The sequence below is a fragment of the Cynara cardunculus genome (genome assembly GCF_001531365.2).
Source record: "Cynara cardunculus var. scolymus isolate 2C chromosome LG 11, CcrdV1, whole genome shotgun sequence".
Lineage (NCBI taxonomy): Eukaryota > Viridiplantae > Streptophyta > Magnoliopsida > Asterales > Asteraceae > Cynara > Cynara cardunculus.
Genome location: NC_037538.1, coordinates 10,653,239 through 10,656,986, shown reverse-complemented (window position 1 = coordinate 10,656,986; position 3,748 = coordinate 10,653,239).

Here is a 3,748-nt window from a genome sequence, read left to right as displayed (position 1 = left end):
CAAGACCCAGACTCCATATATGACTCCAATGAGTAGCACTACAAGCCCTAGCTCAGTATATGCCTCTAACGAGTATGACCATAAGCATTAGGGTGATCATGATTCCTACTCGTCCTTTAGATGACCCTCACCCATAAAAGTCAACAGTCTCCGTACAAGACTGCAATGAGTATCACTGCAAGACCCTAGGTCTGTATACAACTCATATGAGTACTACCGTAATCTTTCTCAATCGTTAACTTGGTGACCGCTCACTAGAAACTATAGTGAGAACATCAAAACTTCTCACTTAAATAACAAACATCAAAACATTGGTTTCGGAGTTCGACTCCATACGAGTACACCTTTACAATACCAAATGGTATCAATAAATCATAGGTCCTAAAGTCTGACTCTACATGAGTCTATCTCCGTAATACCCATCATTACCTCAAATGACTCATATGCCTATGGATCCAATGCATTATAGTCTAAATTATACGACGCTAATTGAATGATCAAAACACTCAAAGCATGTAATTCTCAAATAAAGATGCAATGAATGCAAATAATGCCAAAGCTCAATATTGAGAAATTTAAACAAAACAAATGCCCGTCAAACTCAAATGAGCCAAAGTCAAGCCAATAACTCCACATTTATTTGACTACTCAAATAAAAATGAACATAAACAATAAAAACGCATTTAACCAGCGTTTATGCAAACACCTGCTACAAAAGTATGATTAACTCTAAAACACATCTTTGATTGAGATAAATCATTTTTCAAATTAAATCATATCTTTTATAATTCCAAAATGTGGCATAACACAACATGGTACATTTTCTAGATTGTTTATAGAACATAATACAATAAAGTGCATTAATGTCAAATAAGCTTCATTTATACCTTAAATCATCAAACGAACACACTCTTATGATTTATTTATTAAAATTTCAAAAAAAAAAAACTCAAATATAATTTTCATAAAACAATTTGAATTCACCTTGCTAGATTAAGTTAACCTAGTTTCTGAACCCATCTGACCATCTCTAGCTTCCAGAAAGTAAAGACTTGAATCCACAAGTAAATCTTCTCAATAGTTTTTCAATGTCACTTACTATTGCTAGAATTAAACCAAATATGAAGGAAATCTTTATATCCACAAAAATCCCAAAAATGGAGCTCCAAACATCCAAACACTTATCTCATTAAGATCTTGAAGCCTCTCATCACAAATTTTTATACTCCAAGATTCTTCTCTTATTTTCCCCAAAAAATTCCCTAAAACACTAAGATTGCCAAGAGAGGGGGGGGGGGGGTTGGTAGAAGAAATTGGTGAAAAACCCTAAAAATCGGACTTACAAGATGTTCCAAAGGCTTCCCATAACCTTTAATGTGACTTAAGTCATGCGCTAGGTTGCCCGAGTCCAAAATCGTGCCAAACAGCCTTTCCCTCAGCTCAAGCCATGGGCCGTGTGTTGCGTGTCACGTGCCACGCCTTGCCACATTGTTTCTCGACCATTTTCTGACCGTTCTCCGACCCAAAGATATTGGACGACTTTTCATGCGGTTTGGGCCATACGAGAAGCCGCCCGGACTTCCGAAAACCAGAATTACTAAATCTAACTTTCTTTTAGATTGTGAAACCCAATGGGGTTAACAATTCGTACGTATTGAAAGCTTAATATTTCCAATTTGGAAACCAAATAATTTGATAAATCCCGAAATTTATGTTGTAGTAATAACAACGGAGTTATGAGTGTTATAAAACTCTAGTCACGAAAACATCAAAATATAGGGACCAAATACGTAATTCACTCTTATTTTTATGTTTAGATAATTTAAGTAAATATAACAAAATAACACTATATTAAATCATGTATATATAGCACAAGAAATTAATAAATGTCAGAATATTTTTTTTATCATTTAAACTTATTGCACGAAGCAGTTGTACATTATATATAAAAATATTTAAATAAGTTTATATAATATTTTTATGCACTTTAACAAGTTTTGATAATACATTTGAAATAAAATGTTCTATTAGTTTTTTATAGGACACCTTGGGTTGTTCTATAAACACATTTTTATAGCACATTTTTAGAAGATACTTTTCAAAGGATGTCAGATAAGAAAATTAATAGTACAGCTTATTTCAAAATTGTTCTAAAAAACTTGTTAATATGTTCAAAATTATCGTATAAACATATTATAACATTTTTACATAAGACATACATATGGTTTGTCCAATGGATTTAAATCATATAAAACAGAATATTATGATATTTGAACATTTATGGCACTCTATAGGAACCCTGATTTTGATATTTATGTTACGGTATTAGTTCATATGATTTTTTTCCAAAACTAGTATTCAATGTATTAATTAATATATATTTGTTTCACAATTTGCTTATTTTATATGTGTTCGGTTCACAATATGGAACATTTTACATAAACACAAAAAGTTTCATATTGTGAACCGGTATACATAAAAAACACATTGACTTTCTGGATTCTTACAATTTAATGGATTTTCAAATGATTAACTTTGACTTACAAAATATTTATGGAAGAAATAGAATCTATGAACTGAATTTGCGTACACTAGCATGGTTGGAAATAAAAATATGATTATTGATTATTACTAAGGATGACACAACACAAACAATTTATATAATTTTGACATGTATTATATGTGTATGTGTATGTGATGATGACATGAAGAACCCTAAAGAGACGGAGACGGAGGAGTGGGGGCTTAATGTCCGGGGTACTCATAAAAACGTTTTATGCATTATTTATTTTTCCATCTTAAATTCCATATTTCAAGTAGGTACAAAACTAATATCTATTTCAATAAAACGCTTACGCTTATTTAATCAAAATCAAAATCAAAAATCAACCAATAAACAGATGATCGGTAAATGACTTATATAGAAGTCATAAGTACGTTTTTTTTTTAATCTCACATCCATCTCCAGTTTATTAATATATATATATATATATATATATATATATATATATTTAATGTATATATATGTATATATATAGGGATGGATTCACGTGAGACCAGACTGTTTTCGTGAGACCCATGAGACCATATTTTTACACTTGAAACTTCACAGCAAAAACACTGTGAAAGTTTAAAAAAGTCGAACCTTCACAACAAAAACACTGTGTATGAAGTTTCAAGTGTAAAAAATTGGTCTCACAAAAACATGTTAGTCTCACGTGATCCCAAGTCTATATATATATATATATAGGTGGAGGTTCAAACGAGAACCCCTGTGATTTACGAAAACGCGAGAACAACTCAATAACCACAAACTTTTTTAATTAATAAATTAACTTTTATTATATATAAATAATTTAATAAGGGCAGTAATGTAATTAAGTAATTTTTATAATTTTTATTTTATTTTAGTTAACCATGTTTATCTTCACGTTTCCACGTCTTCTTCTCCTTCATTGATCACGTCTTCTTCTCCTTCATTCATGCGTCTCCAAATCACACCCATATCACACCAAATTGGTAGTCGATTTTTAAGTTAACCCTAGCCGAACGGAATCCTTGTGATAATCACATGATTATCACATCCAAATCACACCAAATCATGTTGATATAAGCGATAATGTGATAATTGTATGATAATCACATGATTATCACACCCATATCACACCAAATCGTGTGGATATAAGCGATAGTGTGATAATTGTGTGATAATCACATGATTATCACACCAAAAATTTAACTTATCAAC